The sequence below is a fragment of the Callithrix jacchus genome, chromosome 12 (assembly GCF_049354715.1).
Source record: "Callithrix jacchus isolate 240 chromosome 12, calJac240_pri, whole genome shotgun sequence".
NCBI lineage: Eukaryota > Metazoa > Chordata > Mammalia > Primates > Cebidae > Callithrix > Callithrix jacchus.
This window is the reverse complement of record NC_133513.1, coordinates 114,058,847-114,081,698: the sequence shown is the minus strand read 5'-3', so window position 1 is coordinate 114,081,698 and position 22,852 is coordinate 114,058,847.

Below are 22,852 nucleotides of genomic sequence, written 5' to 3'. Positions count from 1 at the left end.
AATGCACCTATGCAACAATCCTGCATGTTCTGCACATGTACCCCAGAACCTAAAGTGCAATAAAAAATATATTTTTTAAAGAAAGAAAAACACAGGCTATGTAACCTGTAGTTTCCAACAGCCTAAATCTTGTTGACTGAATAATTGGTGTGCAGTGCCATATGTCCCTCCTTCCTAGGTATTTCCTTCAAACTGCACCTGGATCCAAAAGCTTGATCACACTCAAGTTTGATCCCACTGATAAGACTATGTATATTGTGTTCTGTCATTGGGAGGCAAACAATGTTGCCTCTTTTTGTGCCATTAGTGCTATTAATTCATGATGCCTAGATCTGTTGGGTGGGGATTCTTAAATAGTGGTTTTCTAATTTCCTCTTTTTTTTTCCTTTAATTGGAATGTTTTTATACAGAGATGCTTTCCCTCACCTATTTGATTATCCAGTGGTATAATTCTTCAGTTATACTTACCTGAACTCAAATATATTTAATGAGTTTTAATCCATTGCAATTACCATCTTCATTGGCACAATAACTGTGCTATCTCTGGCAAGTGGGAACCCACTCAAGCTGACTTTTGATATGACCCTAGTGGTCTTCGGTAACTTTCCTGCCATCTGCTGTGCCAATAGGTTCCAGGGTATTGCCCTTTTCCTGCCCCAGACCTGGTGTCAGCCATGATTTCTTTTGATAGAAAGTGGTATTTTAAAACTACCAACAGGGAGGACATTGTTTCTAGGCTTTTAAGTGCAAAGAGCTGGAATATATGTAGGTGTGTATTTCTGTGTTCCTGTTCATGTGTATGTATTTGAGTTTTATTAATGTAAATCTCATGAGTTAATATTTTTAATTTAAATGCAGGACTAGAGGGTCCTTTTGTATATCACATCTGTATCTCTTATTTTCCACCCTGAGAATCCTGATGAAATTCTCAAAAGCAAGGGATTACTTATTTGCTTCATTTTATAATATATGCCTAATAGCCTCAGAATAACAAGGATAATACAAATATTACAACTGCAATATGTTTATTAAAATTATTAAGTAATTTCTTACATATGCTCTCTCCACTCCCTCGCTTTAAAAAATAGTTGTATCATATCTACATTGCTGTAGCATATATATATGTATACATTTTATATGTACAGCTACAGATAGCTATACACACTGTGCTCTCTCTTTTTTAATTTCATGTAGTTTTATAGTTCCACAAACTACTGTATACTTACTGCTCACCACCAGTCTTAGGTAAATGATTAGAAGTAAAATTTAAAAATGTATTTTTTAAATGAAGACTAGAGTTATTAAGGAATACAAAACTGAGTAATTTTAAAAACCAAAGAGAAACAAGGAAAGAAATCAAGGGAATTCAAGTGAAGGTGACAGATATTGAAGATGGACAAAGAATATGTGATATGCAGATACCAATATGTTGGTCTGAAGTTCACATTCTACTTTACATTTTTCAGAAAGAATCACATAAACTGAGTTCTTTCTTGTTGATAATGCATTGCACCCTTTATATTTTGAAGTCAGTTTTGCTGGCTATAAAACCTGGCTCACATTTTCTTTCCTTGAGTATATTGTTACTCCATTTTCTTCTGACATTTATAGTAGAATGATTTGTAATTGTTTGGGCATATACGCAGTAATGGAATTGCTGGGTCTAGAATCAGTGTATTTTTCTGTGGTGAGTATCCTATAACCACCAAGTCAAGAAATCAAAGCATTGCTGACATCAAGTATTGTTGTCAAAAGTATGATAATGACTTCATTTTCTTTCTCTTCTAAATCACTTACTCATTTTGTCTACATGTCCAAAGTTTTTTTTTCCCTAAAATCTAGTGATTTCATTGCATATACTTTGACGCTGATCATTCTGTGTTGATAATATCATGTATGTAGGGTTTTGTGAAATTATATTTAATTCAGTAAGTGTTTTTTAAATATTGTCTGATATTTGTTTTGCTCTCTTGCTTTATTTTCTTTTATAAGAAGCCCGTTGTCTGCATATTGGATGTTCTTTGCCCATCTTCAATATCTGTCACCTTCACTTGAATTCTCTTGATTTCTTTTCTTGCTTCTTTTTGGTTTTAAAAATCACTTGGTTTCGTATTCCTTAACCCATTTATGCTGGAGGTTGCAAATTTTTGTGTGTGAAAAATTAGACCTTGGTGATGACCTTGAGAAGTAGGTTATAAATAACTCCTGTAAACTTAGCATTTCAATAAGAACACTAGCCATAAATGGGTTAATAACTTTAGTCTTCATTTTTAAAGTACATTTTAAAATTTTGCTTCTAATTCTTTATGGAGTTTTGTGTAGCCACTCTGAGTTTTTGCAATTTTAATTTATATTGTTTCTTCATGTTAGATATCATTTTTCAAATGTCTTTTTGTTCATTTTGAAAGTAGGTTAGTTTTCTGGGCTTGGCTTTTCAGCATGCTTTTATCATCTTATGGATATTTTTCATCTCTTTATTCTCATTTTTTTCTTATTATAACTCTGAATGGACTCAGCCTGGAACTGGACTTCCTTCTTATTTTTATTTGAGTGTATTTTATCCTGAAGAAGGCAATGTTCAGAATAACTTTTCTAACTCCTCAGTGTTTCCTCTTCTGGGCTTTTGTTGTTGCTGTTCTTGTTGTTGTTTTCAAATGTGCAAAAATATGACAGCTCACTTTCTGAATTTTCCTGTTGTTGTTTCCTACCTTACTTTAGCTGGGAATGGTTTCATTCCCAGATATTTGTTCCTGGCATGAATTTCTGTTCCAGAAAAGAGCCCTGGCCAGTCAGTTTCAAACTCATATAGACTGCTTCATCCCCTTTCAGAACTCGCTAAGGAATTCTTCCATTCACTTACTCCCAGTGTTATCCATTGTTCAAAACTTAGTAAGACTGTTTTGCTGTGAATATCTTCCAGGTGTTTGGGGTCCTCATTCACGACTGTTACTTTTCTCCACTTCTTTCCACATAGAGGTTCCATAGCTGTCGGAGATTTGTCCCACCTACTTGTATCTTGGGTTTTGTGAGAGATACAATATGTACAAAAACATGTAATGGTTTTGACCATGAGTTTCTGAATTATTATTGAGTTTCTTTTAGCTATTTTTATGTGGGAATTCAGGGAGGTTCAGTGACTATCACATAATGCTGCTGTCATCTGATAGTATAAGCACCTTCTTTCTTGCATTCCAAAATACCTCTTTACCATTTGCCAAGGGAGGATGAGATTACAGAATTCATAGTTTCACAGTGAATTTGCTTGGGTGCAAGAGCAGATGGAAGAAAAGTATCCTTATGTTCTAAAGCATCTCTGCCCAAGGGAACAATCTATGATGGTGGAAATGCATATCTACACTGTCCAGCGCATGCGGTTATTGCATACTTGAATGTGGCTAATGCAAAGGAAAATAAATTTTAAATGTAATTACATTTAATGTAAATCTAAATCTAAATAGACACGAGAAGTGGCTACCATATTAGACAGTGCAGTTCTAAGGAACTCTGAGTGCTTTTACATATTAACCTTTTTCCATTGGGCTGACCTGTGCTTACAGCAGAGATACAGATCAAGTATAACGTTCTACTCTCAACGAGCTTACCATCTTTAGTACGAATTTATTGAGAGAGATTAAGTCCCTGCATCTCACAGACTGAGAAATAGCTTCTGTTCCTACAACATGGGCCTCCAAGCCAACTTGAGCCAAATGGTCTTCAGCTTTTAGTGATACTCAGACATAACTGTGCAGAACTGCCTATGGTCAAGATTTTTGGAGTCATTGCCTAGGACATGATTAAATAAATGCAAGCTGCCATTTCTCCAAAACTTGAAAATGTCTTTGTTTTCAGTATTTCCAAATAGTTTTCTCTTCCATGAACTATGTATGGTCAAGTAGTCATTTTGCTCACTGTATATAGTAGATGTTCAAAAAAATTTTATTGACTTAATGAATCAGTATATGGGTCAGCAAAGTGACTCATGGGCCAAATCTGACTTGCTGCCTGTTTTCGTCTGGCTCCTGAGCAAAACATGGTTGTCATATTTTTATATGGTTGATGAAAAAAAGAAAAATAATCCTAATGACATGTACAAGTTATCTGAAATTCAAATGTCAATGTCCATAAGCGAAGTGTTTTTGGAACACAGCCATCCTCACTTAGTATTATATACCTGCTTTCACACAAATAGGTAGAGATGACACTTACAACAGAGGCCATATAATCTGTAAAACCTAAAATATTTACTATCTGGCCCTTTACAGAAAAAGTCTGCAGACTTCTGAATTAGTCAATAAATGCTCATTATTTTCCCAGGAGAAACTTGATTGTATTTCACATTTTAGAAGAAATTGAACATTTTAAGAAGCTTCCTTCTAGCTGTAGCCAGAGAAAATTACATTCCACACCCAAATATACACAGCTGGGGATTGGGAAGAAAGCAAGAGCCTTAATGGAGTTATTAAAGTTGCAGCATAAGAAATAAAATTCTCCACAGAAATTTTTTTAAGCTCATGCAACTTGAGGGAAACAATTTAAAACCCTGTTTACTATATGATTTCACAAAAATGCCTGGCATGAAAGCAATTACCCATTCTAAATGTTCAGCAGAGAAAATATTCACTTACTTCTCTCAGATTTAGGGGAGAGGAAGGCGGACAACAGTCAGTAGTATCATAAGTCTTAAAGGAATCTGAACAAGCATCACTTTGTAACATTTTAGGACTTAATGAGAGTTGAACATCAGCCTGGAAGAAATGAATTGGGAGCAGTTTTATGTTTTGCAAATCTTGGTTACCAACTGGAGTCTTTCTTGCAGGGGGGAAATAAACATTATTCTTCTAAAGAGCAGGCAAGATCTTAATTTTAGGTTTGACCCTTACATAGCATTTCCCCAGGAGCAAGAATTTAATGTGTCCTGTTTGAATATTGATAGCAAACTCATGACTATTTCTCATTATACAAAATGAGGGGAGACACATGAACACATCTCAAATAATTGTGGTCTCTCTTTGGAGAGCGAACAAATCATATTATAGGCAATACCAAGCTGTGTCCCTAAAATGATACTAAAATTTTTAAAGTGATATCAATAAAGATAATGGCAAATAATTAAATAGAGCCATTTACAACACAAATCAAGATGGAAATGGAAGTTTTAACATTTGATATTATTTTGAAAAATATATGTTACATAGGGAAGACACTATAATCTAATATTTTGAATTGGCTAAATCCCCAGAGACTGTGCTAGAAATTGCTGAAGATGGTATTCACTTAGAATTTACATCTCCTGCAGATTATTGTCAGAGTGTTAGAAAGGAGCTTTGGGTATTTCTTTTCTTTGTGTTTACTTTGAACCTTGGGAAAACACTATCATATGATTTGCAAAATCTTTCTAGGCGAATTACGGTCCTTAGAAAATCAGTGCTTAAGGCAGAGAAGCAGTAACTAGAGAAGCCAGTTGAAGCTACATGTAATAAATTTGCAGTGAGTGATTATCATAGCCAGATGGAGAGAGACATTTGGCTTATTAGGATGTAACAGATCCATAAAGGAATCATCAGAAAACTATGAGAGGTACCCTGGCATGATGCTGCGAGACTGTGCTTTGGAGCAAGATGGATTTGGATAGAATTGTTCTGCCTCTAACCAGTTGTATCATGTTGGGCAAGTAATTTCACTTCATTCATTATATTGGGATAATGATAGCATCTGTCTCTTAGGGTTGCATGAGAATTGAAAAAAAAATAGTGCTCAGACACTTAGCACCAGGTGTGTCACTCGATAAACATTTATGGTAACCAGGATAATGCCAGTGGTACAAATTGCTGTAACAGAATAGTGTTGAATGCAAGTCAGGTTAGCTAGTCCTATTTAAAAAGTGGAGACTACCTCGCAACAAAGCTGGTTTTCACACAAGGACAAAAGAGAGAGAGCAGAAGACCTGATTTATTCACCTCCTGAGAATCTGTGATCCATTGCTCTTTTCTACACATAGCAGACAGGTTTGGAGTGTCCACTATTTGCTCTTCTCCTTTCTTTGAGGACATGTAAAGGTGATCCCTGTGGTTATATTTGTGCCACATCTCCCTGCTCCTCCTGGACACTCCATGAGACTAGTGGCAGAACTCAAGCCCACACGAGGCCAACCTGATCCTCTTTTCAGGAAAAACTTTTGTCATGACTGGATTCCTTATTGTCTCAAGTCATTTCACAACACGTATCAGTAAGTTCCAAATAAAATTTAGATTTGTAACTTTAAAAACAGATACTTGCAGTAGAATGTTCTTAGGAATGACAAAGAGATTGCAACATTAAATTGGCAATTAAAAAAAAGGTCCCAAATATAGAAAGTCAATAAAATCAGTGTTGTCATAGGCATTCAGGTGGTATAAGAGATAAGAGAATAGGGCTAGGGGGAGCAGAGAGAGTACACAGCATGGAATTGTCAAGACTAAATAGCCTGGTACAAAGAAAAGGTGACGGCTGATAATTCTGTAGAGAAGGGTTTTAATTTCCCTAATTGCTGACACCCTTTGCTTATCTTCATGAGGTAGCTGGGCATGGCTCTTGGCAACATTCAATGTCTTCACTTTTCCTGCACACATTACCAAAGCACATTCACCTAATATTTTCATTCTCTTTTAATCTGTTTGGCCACAACTTGGGAATTATTTTAAACATTTGAAGAATTGAGAAACGAAATTTTCATTTTGACCAAGGAATGACCAACTATGGAGATTAAGTAGAAACTATAAAAACAGTAAACTAAAAAGTCCACTTTCTGCTATATTTTGTTTTTATTGTTTATTCTCTTTTTTAGAGAGTTGTAGAAACTCATATCTGAGCAAAGGAAGAGCCTGGGTGCCAAGCGATCGGATTCCTTGTCTCAGACTCAAAGAACAAACCCATCCCACCCTACCCCGTCTCATAAGCAGTCAAGGCCCTATACCACGGAGGAGATGAGCCACTTTGCAAGACAGTGTGGGCCTGGGGGCATCCGGCAGGATGAGCCATAGCTGCATCCCTTTTCTCTTTCCCTGAGTTATGACTCCAGTTTTATATTCCTCACTCCCTTCAGCTCTGTCTTGGGGCCAGTGATCTTGTTATGTAACCACTGCAAATGAAACAAAAGCAAGATTTCGCCTTGATCTTTGTGCAAGCTAAAGAAAAAGGCTCTGAACATTTCCCTTGTAGAGGAACTCATTCCTTGGGAAAGGTTGGCACAAGTGGAATGTGAGGGGTAGGATTGGGGCTGGGAAAGATTCGTCATTTATGAAACACCCATAAATTCACTGAGCTGAAGATGGCCCAGTTCAGAGAAATATTCAAGCATAACCATATCCATATGGAGATTATTAGTCTACAAAAGAGGCAGAAAGTAGCCAAATATCAGATTATTACTCAGGGGACTGTCAGATCTAGACCCACTGGAAAGGTATGTGTCAGGCTTTGGGAACTGTATGATAATCAGTATTCTAGAGAAAAGGCACTCACATTGTTGAAATTTTGCTTCCCACTTACACAAACTCATAATACTTGTAGTATTAAATATTAATCATGTTTATTAGTCATTAGAGTGCAAATTAAACCATCATGAAATTCCATGACATACTATTAGAATGGCTAAAGTTAAATAGAATGATCATATGAATTAGTGACAAGGATGTTGAGGAACTGGGACTCTCATCCACTGCTTGTGCTGGTGCAAAATAGTAAAAAGCACTTTGAAAAACAATTTCTTAAAAAGTTAAACATACATGTATCATGTAATCCAGCCATTCTCCTCCTAGGCACTTACCCAAGAAATATGGAAGAATATATTTATATAAAGATTTTCACATGAATATTTTATTTAAAATAGCCAAAAACTAAAGACAACTCACGTATCCATCAAGGTGAAGGAACAAAATAACTGTAGTATATCCATACAATGAAATAGTACTCAGCAATTAAAAAGGAACAAATTTTTGATATATTCAACAACATTGGCAAAGCTCAAAATAACTATGCTGACTGAAAGAAGCCAGAAAACAAGAGTGCAAATTCTCTGATTTTACCTCTATAAAATCCTTAAAAATGCAAACTAGTCTATAATGACCAAAAGTGGATCAGTGGCTACCTGAGAATGGAGAAATGGAGAGGGGTGGGTGGAAAGGATTACAAAGGGACAAGAGGAAGCCTTTGGAGGTGATGGATGTGTTCACTATCTTAATTGTGGTGATGGTGTCACGAGTATATCTTCACGTCATATTTCATCACAATGAACACCTTAAGTATGTGCAATTTATTGTATGTCAGTTATGTCTCAATGAGACTGTTTATTTAAAAATTGCTGTGTAATTATATCTAGTATCTCTCAGAAACATAAGGCCTTTAGAGATCGGGGTCATCTGTTCACTGAAAGATGTACAGCATCTCATCTAGTGCCTCGCACACAATAAGCATGCAGTAATTATTAGCTGGATGAATTAACAGATGAACTAGTCCCTAGTCAGGTAAGGTTTTGATTTTTATTACTTCTTATTCAGTCAAATCAAAGTTAAAGGCCCCAATAATTTTTAAAGAATCCAGTTGGTTATTCTCAGTTGGGCATTAAAAGATGTGCAACCTTCCAGCTCATAACAATGTCTTATAGGTTTGAAATCAGAGATCCTGATTTTTAAATAATGATTATTTCTGTTTCTAATTATAACATGATTATCATAGAAAAATTGGGAATACAGACTAATAAAGGAGAGTTTTTTGAACTAAGTCCTTGTTTATTTTTCTGAAAGTATCTTCTCTATAACAAACTGGGGAAATCCTGATAAAAGCAATGTACTTATCCACAAATCTGGCTTTATGCTGCTGGTTTCACCACTGTCCCCAGGCATCTGGGGCCCTTGGCTGTCTCACACGGCAGTTGTGCTTATCTGACACCCTCATCACATGGGTCTTACCTCTCTTGTTTAGACTAGAGAAAATCAAGGTACTAAAGAACTTGATAAGAGGAGAAGACTCCTGTTTTCTTTTACATTTTCTACACTTTTATGGAACAAAAGCTATTCTTTCATATGAATTTGCAGACTTAAGAAGAGCATCTAATGATTGTGTCAATTAGAACTCATGCGCAGAGCATGGTGGCTCATGCCTGTAATCCCAGCACTTTGGGAGGCTAAGGTGGCCAGATCATGAGGTCAGGAGTTCACGACCAGCCTGACCAACATGGTGAAACCCCATTACTACTAAAAATACAAAGATTGGCAAGGTGTGGTGGCACACACCTGAAGTCCCAGCTACTCGAAACGCTGAGGTAGGAGAATCACTTGAACCCAAGAGGTAGAGGTTACAGTAAGCCAAGATCATGCCACTGCACTCCAGCCTGGGCAACAGAATGAGACAAAAAGAGAGAAAGAGAGAGACAGAGAGAGAGAAGAGAAAGGAGAGGAAAGAAAAGACAGAAAGGAGAGGAGAGGAGAGGAGAAGGGAGGGGCACTTTGGGAGGCTGAGGTGGGTGGATCACCAGTGGTCAGGGGTTTAAGACCAGCTTGACCAACATGGAGAAACCCTGTCTCTACTAAAAATACAAAAATTAGCCAAGAGTAGTGGCACACACTCGTGGTCCCAGCTACTGGGAGGCTGAGGCAGGAGAATTGCTTGAATCCGGAAGGCAGAGGTTGCAGTGAGCCAAGATCATGCCATCACACTCCGGCCTGGGAAACAAGAGAGAAACTTCATCTCAAAAAAAAAAAAATAAGAACTCATGCTAAGAGTCCAAGGAAATCTGGTCACAGAGCACAGCTCCCTAGTGTCTCACAGGAAATCAGAAGCAGGTAACCCCTTTCTAGAGCTTAGACGATGGTAGCCTTTGATAAGTCAATGGGTAATACCACCATGTATGGAATATTTATACTTTAGGTTTTCCTCTTGTCTCAATAAACAACTATTCATTGAACACCTTCTACTTACAGGACATTTGCTAGATGCTGCAGGATGTGTAGGGGTGAGCAGAATATTTATCTGTCCTCAAAGAGTTGACCATTGAGTAAGAGACAGAAAGTCAGTGAAAGGTACCATTTGCAATCAGACAACAGAACAGAGATTTCAATGAAGAGAGTCAGAATTACCCAAATCTCTTTTAAAAATCCACAGATGCCTAGGTTCCACTCTAGATCTACTAGATCCAATTCTTGGCTAAAAGTCACCAATAGACTCAGTGGGAAAAAAAAAATGAGGTAAAAAACATCTAACACAAATTCAGTAAGTATTATCCCTAGATATTTGATCCTATAAAGTTTTAAAAATAATTTTAATTGTAGTAAAATAGACATAACATATGATTTACCATTGTAACCATTTCTGAGCGTACAGTTGACTGGCATTAAGTACATCCACATCATTGTACAACCATCACCACTATCCTGAAATATATCTCTTTCCATCTTGCAACATTGCACCCATTAAACAATAGCTTCCCTTCTCTTCTGCCCCCAGCTCCTGGCACCCCCCCCCATTCTACTTTCTGTCTCTATGAATTTGACTGCTCTAGGTATGCAGGTAAGTTGGATCCCCTAACTTCAAGTGCCACATTTATTGTGACTATACTTTTTAAAGAGTCCTTTAAAAAGCAGGACAATACCCATTTCCCTCGGGGAGATCACAAACATACAGCTACAGGATGAATCAACCACAATCTTGATCGGAAAACAACAATCCTGACAGGATGCCACTGAGTTCTTGGAACTGAGAAAGAGATTTCTTGGAAACTAGATTTTAAAAGTGCTTTATGTTAGGCCCTTAGGTAGAAGCAAAGATGATGAACTCTGAAAAACTCAGACGAGTAGCTCAAGTAATTATGGAAACAACTTCTCAAAGGATGAATGTGAGAAGTTTGAATACAAATATCCTTCACAATAAGAGTTTTCATCTCTAAGTTACATTCCCAAACCTAAATGTAGTGAGAAAATGCATCTTTAATTTTTCTTTCATATTAGATTAAGTCAGAAGACACGATTTCACTCTTCGCTTTGATAATTACAGAAATTACAGTTTCAATATTTTTTAAAATACCCGCAATCAGTTTTACAATTTCATTTGCAGTAGAGAATGAAAGCAAACAAACCAGCATGACATTCATGTCAGAGACGAGAAAACCAAGATAATAACAAGGAAGTAAAACCAAACAGAAGGGCCAAGTACGGTGACTCACACCTGTAATCCTAGCACTTTGTGAGGTCGAGGTGGGCAGATCACCTGGGGTAGGGAGTTCGAGACCAGCCTGACCAACAGAGAGAAACCCCATCTCTACTAAAAATACTTAGCTGGGTGTGGTGGTGCACGCCTGTAATCCCAGCTACTTGGGAGGCTGAGGCAGGAGAATTCCTTGAACCTGGGAGCCGGAGGTTGCAGTGAGTCAAAATTGTGCCACTGCACTCCAGCCTGGGCAACAAGAGTGAAACTTCGTCTCAAAAAACGAATGAACAAACAGAATCTCCCCCCATCCAAAAACAACCTCAAAAACTAGAATAAAAGATGACAAAACTATGATCAAATACACAAAAATTACTTCAGTACTCATAAATTTGAAAAGAAAAAATATAAATGATGGGAAAGCTAGCTCGGGCCCCCATGCCTAACACCTCCTGTGCTGCAACCTCCTTTGCAATAGAAATGACCAATGACAGTAAAACCTGGGGGTTCAGAGTGGGCTGGGAGGCATAGGAAATGTAGAAAGTAGGAAGTTCCCAGAGGCCTCCTTGCTGCTGGTGAGTCTGCCTGGAGAGCCCCGGAGATTGCACAGATTTCAGACAGTGCAAGGTGATCCCCTCCATGAAGAGCAAATTTCTTTCAGCAAGCACCTCATAAATTCTGGAGATAGTACACAAAGTTGTGTTTAAAAAATCAGCAATCTTGTGATGTACTATTTGGATATGTAGGAACAGAGTGTGCAGTCAACTCAGCCAGAAGTGTTCGAATTAGCGTCAGAAACAGGCTTGTCTGTAAATATGAGATCAAATGGAGATTTGCAGGTGAGTGTGAGAAGGCGTGTTTTTCCAGGGGAGACTCCACAACTGTGGTCAACTCTGGCATGGCACAGCCCTGCTGTCAACAATGTGTATTTTATATTCAGATTTCCTAGATGCCAGGCAGTACAAGTTTTGTGGGGTTAAAAGCTCATATAATCTTTGAGCTCCCTTTAAGAAAGAAAGAACAAAAAACGTGATTATAAAGCTTAGTTAGAATGCAAAAAGGAGTTACAGTAAATTTCAAATTTATAAATTTGACCAATATTGCAGTGAAGCTCTCCATAAAATAGTATTATAATTTTATTAATCACTGCCTGGTTTCTATATTTTTTCTATAATTTTTTGGCTACTTACTTTCTGATCTCCTTTTGTACCACTTTTGGATGAAGTAAAATAGGAAGATAATTCAACCTTTGCTCTAACATAATTGACCAACATCTGTTTTATATTTGTTGATAATTTAGAAACATTTCTTTTATGTTTACAACCTGTCATTGGTAATGTCATGCAATTTTTTGGATTGTTGTTAAATTTGGGAAATTCCATCTTTTTTTTCGTATTTAAGATGTAACTTTTGGAAGAATTTTCCACAGATTGGCCTCATAGCTTCAAACAGGTAAAGCTTCATTTCTTCTCTTCTTTATTCCTGGTGTAATATACCAGCTAGAATCTCTCCTGACTTGAGGTGAGTTGGCACAGTTAGTGATAGGAATGTTCCTGGAAGTCATGCTTACCTCCGGAGAACAAACAATAACCCAATGCAGAAGTGCTTGCAAACCATAAACAAATATTCCACTAACTAAACCAATGCTACCCAATTCATCATCCCCTTAGCTAGACCCCAGACATACCCGCAGCTACTCCAAAGTCAACCCAGTAAGAGTGAAGCAGACGGATGGGAAGCTGGAATGGAAAGAAACAGTGGTCTTAACTGATGGCAGACAAGATACTTTACTTGTGAAAATTTTAACAAAAATATATGACCACATAAACATGTTCCAGAGTTTTGGAAGTAGTATAAACAAGGGACCCCGAAGCTGAAGCTTCACTAGTTTCATAGTGAATTCACTTTTGCCTACATTCAAATCCTTCCTCTGCCTCTCACTAGGGACTCAGGCAAGTTGCTTTCTCACTTGGTCATCTTATCTGTAAAACAGGGAGAAAACAGCTTCCTAGAAAAAGACTTATTGTGGGGACTAATGTGATAGCACACATGAAGGGTTAACATGAGGTGCTGTGACAAACAAACTTCAACATGTTAATGTCCAAAGAGCTCACAAATCATCCTGATGTGGGAGTGTGTGGTCAGCAGGTGGCATTGCTCCAGGTGACAATTAGGTTCTCAGTCTCTTTCTATGATCCTGCCATTCCTTAGAGGCTTGGAGTCTGTACATAAACCTTGTAAAGAGAAAGAAATAGTGGGCCAGAAACAGTCACTTAAAACCCCAGTCCTGGAAGTGGCGCATAAGACCCAGGTTATTGTATTGATGAGACTAGGCTCCTGAGCACACCTGCATGGAAGAAAGGTTGGGAAATGCATCCCTGGCTTGTCAGCTGCCTCCCAGGATGGAGGGGAAAGTGTGCATTTTTGATGACAGCTAGTTGTCTTTGCCACAGTCCTTAGCCCAAGGACAGGGATGCGGGAGCAGCCTAGGTGACAATCAAAAAGGTCAAAAGGACCCATGGCCCAAAAAAGGCCATCCATCTAAGCTGGGAGTAGCACACTCAAATGCCTATAAGGATCAATCAGGTTGTATAAATGAATGAGGCAGGCCAAGAGAAAGGTGAACAGCTCTGCATGTGTGAGGATAGGCAGCAAGTAACACCAAGGAGACCACAGGAAGGGTGGGGCTGGGCCACCTGGAGACTATATACCTCATCTAAAGATGACCAGTGGTACTTGGGTCCAGGAAATTGTAGCCCTATGGATATAGCAGTCCATTTGGCCAGAGCATTTAAATTTTCAAGAGAAGCTGGGAATTTGGATTTTTAGGTAAAATTTTTCAATCACTAAATGGAGTCAGTTATCTGTTACGTGGTTAAACAAACACACAAGTAATGCCCCAGACACTCATACCACTACTCATGATTCTGTGGGTGAGGATCTTGAGCAGGTGTGATAGGGATGACCTGTATGTGTCATGTGGTATTGCCTGGTGGATGACCTGGGGTGGCTTCTTGCACAGGGCTAGGGCTGTAGCTGGGGTGACTAGAACAACTAGAGACTAGCTAGACACCGGAAATCAATCTTGGCACTGCTATTTACTATGCATTCTTTTACAATGATTTCCTCTCTTTTACCTGACTTCTATCTTGTTAAACAGCATAGAAAATTAACCTGATGTGAAACTTCAAAGGTTTTGTGTCTCTAAAGAACATGCCACTGACAGTCAGACATTAGCTTCCTAGTCTCTCCCCTCCTAGTCTCTCATCTTCCGGAGTAGGGTGGCCTGTGGGAGCCAAATCCTGTGGCTGCCTGTTTTTGTGAATAATGTTTAACCGGAACACAGCCACACCTACCTGTCTGCATATTGTCTGTGGCTGCCTTCTCTACAAGGGAGAGTTAAGTGCTCATGGCGGAGGTGGTATAATCTGCAAAGTCTGAAATGTTTACTATCTGGCCCTTTACAGACAAAAGCTTACCAATCCCTTTCAACTACAATTGGAGTTACCAATCATTAAGCATGGACTCTGTGCCTGCCTTAATATCCGTGATCTCATTCAATCTTCACAACACTGCAAGGTACCTATGTTGCTCCTACTTCGTAGAGGAGGAAACTGAGGTTCAAGGAGAGCCAGTGACTCGCCCAAGGCTCCACAGGCAGTAAGTAGAGAATATGGAACTCCAAATCTGATGATCTCTCTAGCAGGCCACAGTGCCACTGGAGTAGACCCACTCTGCACTGGCTGTGGTTGGGAAGGGTGGGAAGAAGAAAAGGTATCCCAATGTCAGTGGTGCTCCCTGTGTAGACACCTGTGTAGAGGATCTCCATGGCTGGAAAAGCATAATGGGATATTTTTACATTCCATTGCTGGAATGTAATAAAAATGGAAAAGGGCCAATAATGGAAAGGGCCTTGCTGGGTGAGAGTGGCTTCTCCTAAAGGTTTCCTGCCTCCCTGTCAGCAGGCTGGATCCCCCTAAACAAATGGTATTATTTAAAGTGAGGCTTCAAAGGGTGTCCAGGCAGGAGTCTAATATTTAAGTGTAGAGTTTGATTTTCAGCAATTCCTGATGATTTCGGTCTCTAAGCATTTGTGTTGGTTGTAGAAGGTTATACCTTGTGAAAAGTAAAAGTACTTGTTTCTTTTGTAAGTCCAGGCTCCTCTGCAGTTCCTAAAAGGAAATAAAAAGCCCCATAGAAAGAAACCGCATTGGGGTGACCAGATGTGGTCACCACACAGCTCTTAAAGTAGGACTTCCAGCACCTGCCCCACAGAGAAAGTCATAGCTGCCCCTAAGCCGGCAGGGGGTAATGGGAGCATCTCGGGTTTTCAGCTCCTTTACTGCCTAGGAAATCCCCCCTTCCAAGGAGCTACCTCACTTCCCTTCCTCCTCCTCCTTTCAACAACCGTCTGTGGCCAGTTGGAGATCCATGGGGACCACAGTCAACTGAAGGGTGTGCAGCTTCTGTCCTCATCACCAGGCATTTCTTCATTGTAATCACACCTGTTTTCATGGGCAGTCATTGGGAGGAACAGTAAACCGTTAGCTGCAGGCAGGTGGACAGGCCCAAAGCCTCTTGCAAAAGCTTGCTCTGGAGCCCACCTTAAACCATTTCTCTGCCTTGGTTCAGGGAGAGCAGCCCAGAAGGGCTTTCTCTGTGTCAGCGGGGAGCTGAATGAGATTGCTTTTGTTTTGAGTTTGGGATCAAACTTTGGGGCACCATCTAAGTGGTACAGGGGTTGTCACCTAACACATAGATGGCATCCCTGTGGTGAGGCCACATCCGGTCTGATTGTTAGTGGCACATTCTTCAGAGACACAAAACCTTGGAATTTTCACATCAGGTTAATTTTCTATGCTATATGACAAAATAGAGGTCAAGTAAAATGAGGTAGTCTTTGTAAAACAGGGCATAGTAAATATTGGGGCCAAGATTGATTTCAGGTGCCCAGGATTGCTAAACTCCCCTGGGGCTTTAGCAGATACAGGAAGGAATGGGAATGAGATGGTGGCTGGGTAGTGAGATTTCTCCCATAGTGAAGGTATCAGAGCTCTACCCAGGATCTTCTCCATGTACAATACCCGACTATTCTCGGGCACAAAGAAGAGGACTTGTTCTTGTTTTCTTTCTTTGCCCTCCTTCCCCAAAGCATGTCCCACTGAGCTAGGGTTCTCAGACAGGCCTGAGTAGAGAGAGACATTCCAGCCCTGTCTCTTTTTTGTCTCCTTGTGTCTTTTTTGAAGGACTGGAACAGAGTCTGCTGGAGCTTTCCCACATGCTGTGTGACAAAGCTACACGCTAGCCCAGGAGAGAATACATCTCTATGAAAATGTCAGGAAAACAGCTGACACAAACTCAGCCTAATGTCTTGCTAGCAAGTTTTAAACAGCATGGGTGCCTAAAAATGTCTTGTTGGGATTCAGAAGCAGATAGAAAAGCGTCAATGAAATTTAAGAAATCTGGGGCTGAAGTTTTCTTTATCCCATGCTGCTGTTTAGTGAACTCAGTTTCACAGAGTCAGCCTTCATATGGAGTGTTGTCAACTTCCCTACTGCAATTTATGACCTGCATCTAATTTTGTAATGTTAGCCTCCTTCCCACTCCCTCCCACCAGCGTTCCACTCTTGCATCTCTGGCTCTTTGTCACTATTTATTCACAATAATGACACCTTTGGCAATAAAAGAATGTCCCTGCAGTCTTTCTTCTGGGCAGACTGGTGAAGTGTAAAGCGCTCTGGATGAGTGTCAGAAATCGGAATTCAGAGCTCTGCGACCTTGAGCAATTCACTTAACCTCTCTGGGATTCAATTAACTTGTGTCATTATAGCAGTAGATTATCATTAAGGAGGAGAATGAGAAATGTCTTCAAACAATAACAACAGGTAGAACCAAAATCAATTAATATGAAGAATTGGATGAAGCATTCAAGCATCAGAGATCACAAAGAAGAAATATTAGACCACTGAGGAATTTGATGAGCTGTGCGAAGCCGATATTGATGGTTTCTAAGGGAAGTTCACACCACCATTCACCACCAGTACAATTAAATCAATTTAGGAATAGACAAAGCTACAAGGTAAGCCTAACTTTGATGGAGAACAAGAAGTGAGGTGCTACATGTCCCCCACCCCCAGAGAATGAAACAGATCCTGCTGTGAATGAATCTATTAATATTACTTTTTATGGAGACGGAGGAAAGACTCTTGTGTCTAAGATGTTACAACTGTGCCTTGTTTCCTGATGAAGGCAAGCATGGAAAGCTAGTTAGTTCAAATCTATTCTCTAGGACGGTCATGCTTGGCTTCTTTTTGCCTCAGTTACTTTTCTAAGAGATTGAGATGAGGCTGTTGCATCTGCAGGTCTACGAAAAAGAACAGTGCTAACCCGTGTGGACCATCAGAACAGCGAGACACCAGCTATTTCCATTGATCAATGGTGGGTTGCAAAGATGTCTATCAAGTTTACACAGTGATTGAGTGTTACACTTGAAGAATCAGATATCATAGTAGATATCAAAGAACTTTGCAATCTGAAAATAGCTTAAAGATGTTGGTCATTATCTGGAGCTATCCAGTTAAAACTCCTTGCTTTACAGGCCAAAAAAAACCTGAGGCCCAGGGAAGGGGATGATGTGCCTGAAGTCACCAGCAGGAGAGAGAGAAGAGCCACCTGGGAGCTAGGGCTCAGGGGTCTGACCAGAAAAACAGACCAAGCTCTTGTACTGTATAAGTCATCTAATGACGAGGAGAGGACGGTTTGCCGTTTTATCACCTTAAACATTTTGACTTAGAAGACTCTTGAAATGCTTTATTTGTGGCCCTGAGTATGCTTGGAAGTTACAATTAAACTCTAAAAATTAAAACAAGTTAGAAAGTTAAAAAATCCTGACTGGCCAGAAATCACATGGAATGAAGAGTTTGGTCTAATTGATTCCAAACTCAGTTGATGATTTTTATCTATGATTAAAAGCTTTCATTTTCGAGTGCTTCCTTTATGCCAGGAATTATAGCGGGCATTCTACACACATGGTCTTCACATAATTTTCACACTGACTCTCAGGGTGGCCATGGGCTAGGCACTCCTAGCTCATTTCTTCTTTCACGTTAATTTATTTAAATTGGTTTCTTTTACTTATAAGCAAAGATCACAAACTATACATCACATTGTTACCCTGTAGGATGGCGAGCAATTTCATCCCACAGGAAGGCAAAACCACTTACCCATAGCCACCCAGTGCAGATCTAGGTTTTGCACCCCAGCCAATAGAATCATAGCTCCCCCACCTTGCAACACACACCCTCACACTTCCTCTGGGCTCTCCACTGGGAGGACAACCCCCTGACATAGGCCAGGAGCACTGTCAACCACAATGGCCTCTTCGTTGGACAAAGAGAGGGACATCTAATCTGAGCCCAGTCACCAGCTCTGACCTGACTTTGGGCAAAACCCCACAAGGAGCACGGTGGCTGGGGCTGAGTCACTCTGATGAACAGACCCTCAAAAGACCGCCCCTGGCTGGGCGCGGTGGCTCACGCCTGTAATCCCAGCACTTTGGGAGGCCGAGGCGGGTGGAGCACGAGATCAAGAGATCAAGACCATCCTGGTCAACATGGTGAAACCCCGTCTCTACTAAAAATACAAAAAATTAGCTGGGCACGGTGGTGCGTGCCTGTAATCCCAGCTACTCAGGAGGCTGAGGCAGGAGAATGGCCTGAACCCAGGAAGTGGAGGTTGCGGTGAGCCGAGATCGCACCATTGCACTCCAGCCTGGATAACAAGAGCGAAACTCCGCCTCAAAAAAAAAAAAAAAGACCGCCCCTGGATTCCTACTCCCAGAGCCTTGAGCTGTGCCCCTTGTCCCACCAAAGGCTGTTTGTTCCACTGTCCTTCAATGCCCTCCTTCCAGTGAACAGAAACTCCTAACCCATTCCTTCTTTTGTGTTTTTCTTTCTTTTTTTTTTTTTTTTTTTTTTTTTTACTTAGAAGCAGATAATTCAAACTATGCATCATATTGTTACACAGGAATCCACTGTTGCATTTTTAAATATCAATCATTAACTTTCTAAAAATCCTTAGTATCCACATATCGGCCTCGTAACATACAATACTCTGAATATGTCGATATATTACTTAATGAGAGAATTTGGGATTCCTCGAAGTGAATACTGAAAGCATAGTAAATTGGCCTGTGTCTTTACTGAGCCCAAGACGCAAAGTAAAAGATACTTTGGGGGAAAGGGCATGTGTTTCTTTTACTTTTCTGCTAAATCCCCCACCAGAAACTTTGTGTTTTGCCCATGCTTTAAAATGTACCAAGGATTTGTTTTAATCATGTACAGTAAGATATGCAGACATGAAAATGACAATCGTGAAAAAAAGTTTTCCTTCTTACAGATCCCAAGAAACAGGGGCACCCCATACCACACAGGCCACTTGGGGAGACACCAGGGTGGGTCTGTCTGGAAGCAAAAGGAACAAAAAGAAGGTACAAGCATGGCCTTTGTTGTGGTTTCTGTGGAAAAACAAAGCAAGGTAAATAACAGATTTGTCTAATTTTAAAATGTTGGTGGGCTCAGGGATATAGGGCGGTCTCTAGTTATCCAGTACCTGGCTCTGGGGTAATTTAGGGCAGTAGGAACATCAGCTTTCTGTGTGAGAGTTAGACAAAGGAGCTGGTTGGGGCTTTGGGCTCTAGACTGGTTGATTTTCATATCAAAGATGAGCTCACACGCAAGTCATTTGTTATCTGGAGGAATTAGCTAACCCTGAGGACAGCAGTCCCTCCTCAGGTCTGCAAGGCCCCAAGATGTTATAGCAACATAAAATACAGAAAATAAAAAATATGACTGTATACCTCAGCCCTGTGAAATCTCCTTGGTAACCCAAGTGGCCTGGCTATCACTACCTCATAAAATACAGAAAATAAAAAATATGATTCCATACCTCAGCCCTGTGAAATCTCCTTGGGAACCTCAGTGGCCCTGCTATCACTCCCTCAGCAGACCTTCCCCCGGTCCCCAGGGCTCTCCCCTACTGTCTTCTTGGTTTTCCGCTAGTTGGTGCCAAGAATGAGCTGCTGCCTTCCATCCACATGGTCTCCATTGTTTTTACTTCTCACCATCCTCATAAATCTTTTGTACTCAGGAACTTGTTGGAGGTGGGGGAAGCACACGGTTCATGCAAGGCTATTTTTGTGTCATGGAAGGGAGTTAGAGTATCAAACAAGAGGGCAGTTAGAGGATCCCACAGTCTCCTGTGTTATCCCTGGTGTCACTGGACTGTACGTGGTACTTGGTCCTGCTATGCCCAATAGCCTCAGTGCATAGCTGAGCCTATTCACTTACTGGTCTTTCTATTCCTTTACAGGCAGGATTTTACAAGCTGAGTTAACTCAGGTCTGCACAGCATTGGAGATTTTCCTAGACATGTGTGCACATTCTCTCTCACCTATTCCTCCAGGTGGGCTGGAATGTAACTCTAGAATCTTAAAAAAAAGAACTGATTCTTTATTCTCCAGGATTCCTTTGGTGGGTTTGACCACTTAACAGTACCCACAGCAGCTCCACACCCCTCCCCTTCATCATGAGGGACATCCAGTGAGCTCCACATGCCACAGACATTTGGTGAGCACCTGTGCTCTGTGCTATGTACTGTACTAAGTATTGAGGATACAGAGTTTGGTAAAACAGACTCTGCCCTCAAGAACTGCAATACCAGGAGAGAAACCAGGAAGGTAATCATTGCATGACTGTGGGCCAAGTACCATATGAGAGCTGTGAGGGGAGAAACTGACACACAGGCTGCAGACAGACAGGTAAATGCTGGAAGTCCCCAAGAATCCCTCCCCTTCTGCTACACAGTGTGCCCAATGAGCCTGGCAAGGGTTGGCCAACTAAGGAGACAGCTGTAATTCATCACTGATTTCTCACATTATTATGAGTTCATGCAAAATTCATACAAGTACCTCAGCTCACTGCCATTGTTACTGATCAGCCAATGCATATGTATCAGTCACATCAACATCGCTCATTCTCCCTCCAAGAGGAACTATGTAATGAGAGGTCTCATTTAGCTGATGGGAACATGAGCTTGGCTTTCATGGTGAAGCATCCCCAGGCATTCTAAAGAAATCATTGGACCCCATGGAGAATTAATGTAAGAACACCACTAACTGATTTATTTTTCCAACTGGTTCCCTTAAATGCACGATGGTAATATTGACTGCTTGCCCTTCAGTGATTATATTTTCCAGCCCCTTTTAGGAGGCCTGCCTGGAGATGCCACTCACACAGATTCCTTGGTTAATTCACAGTCTAAGGTTGGAACTGCCTCAAAATAAGATGGCTGGCAGGCTCTAAAACTACATGGTCTCTGCCTAAAAGCACATGGGACAACCAGGCAGGGCCCCAGAGAGGCCCTGGACAGGCAACAGTTTAGATTTCCCTGATTCCTCTTCTCTGTGTTAAAGTTCAGAATCCTTCTGGCCTGCATCATGCTTCTGTTTTCTCCTTACGCCCCGAAGAAAGAAGACTCTTTGCTTCCTCACTAACTCTTGCAGCTTTCTTTCTCCTGGCCTCTTAGTCCATTTTCTGCTGCTTAAAATCTGAATGCCTCAAACTGGGCAATTTACACAGAAAAAGAATTTATTTCATACTGTTATGGAGGCTGAGAAGTCCAAGATCTAGGGGCTGTACCAGGCAAGAGGCTTCTTGCGGGTGGGGTCTCTCTGTAGAGTCCTGAATTGTTGGAGGACATCGCAGAATGAACGGGCTGAGTGTGCTAGCTCTGAGCTCTCTTCCTCTTCTTAGAAAACCAGCAGTCCCCCTCCCATAATAACATATTAATCCATTAACCCATTGATCCATGAATCCACAAATGGAATAACCCATTCATGAGGGCAAAATCTTCATGACCCAATCACCTCTTAAAGGTCCCATCTCTCAATACTGTCACACTGGGAATTAAACTTCCGCATGAGTTTTGGAGGAGACAGATATTCAAATTGTAGCAGGACCTTTGTAAAATTGCCTGTCTCTGGTCAGCTTCCCACAGCAAAACACAAGCTCCACAAAGGATTCATCTGCTTTGCAGGATTTCCAGCACCTTTGGAAGCGGCTGGCACATAATAGGTATATTCTAAATAATATGTGAATGAATCAATGAATGAATCTTCTTCACTCTTCAACTTCAGGTTGTCTCCATGGGGATGACTAGTTGCAAATCCTCTCCAAAACAAAGTTCCCCCATCTCCAGTTGCCTGTTTTCATTTCCCTCTGCTGCCTGCTTACACCAACATGCTCACAACTGAAGTCTTCTTTCTCTCTAAACCAGCATTCCCACCTGACCTTTCTATTTTTACCAGCAACACCATCATTCATCCAATAGTTCCCATACAAAACCTCAGTGTGGGGCTCCCTCCCATCCTCCTTCTGCCAGTCATAGCAGGCTACAGAGCCTGCTTAGTTGTTCATTGCAACATTTCCAGCCATCTTCCTTTAAAAAAAAAAAATCAATGCCAATCCCATGGCCTAATTCAGAATCTCATTCCGTTAGACTTACCTGTAACATAAGCTTCATAACTGGTCTCATTGTTTCTCTAATTAATTGAACGTCTCTCCGAATTAGCATTCTCAAATTCTGCATTCATCTGCTGCTTCTCTAACCAAATTGAAAATCA